The following is a 303-nucleotide window of genomic DNA, read 5'->3' on the forward strand; positions in this document are numbered from 1 at the left end:
AAACAACTAATTAAGAGTTTGGATAGCGGTCTCAGAGCAGACAAGCTTTTCTAATTTAACTGCATTTGCATGACTAATACTAGTGAGCTCTGCTGGGATTGGACAGGAAACAGGAAGTGCAGAGCTGTGATTTCCTCTGCTGTTTCTCTAAGCGTCTCTGCTCTGATCATGTGATCAGACAGACAGCGACGAACCATATGTGTAACTACACTGCAAAAAAAATTTCCAGATATCCAAGCATCCTTAAATTAAGATTAAGATTAAAACTAAAATTAAAAATAAAAATAATATAAAATATTAAAT

General features: G+C 34.7%; 1 protein-coding gene across 1 annotated transcript in view; it reads right to left on the bottom strand.

Annotated features, from left to right (window-relative positions):
• Positions 1 to 303, bottom strand: part of LOC107728758 (protein FAM19A2) — an 8,249-nt gene that overhangs the window by 6,948 nt on the left and 998 nt on the right. The gene's annotated exons all lie outside the window — the stretch shown is intronic.

The sequence above is a fragment of the Sinocyclocheilus rhinocerous genome, unplaced genomic scaffold (genome assembly GCF_001515625.1).
Source record: "Sinocyclocheilus rhinocerous isolate Xijiao unplaced genomic scaffold, SAMN03320098_v1.1 scaffold6087, whole genome shotgun sequence".
NCBI lineage: Eukaryota > Metazoa > Chordata > Actinopteri > Cypriniformes > Cyprinidae > Sinocyclocheilus > Sinocyclocheilus rhinocerous.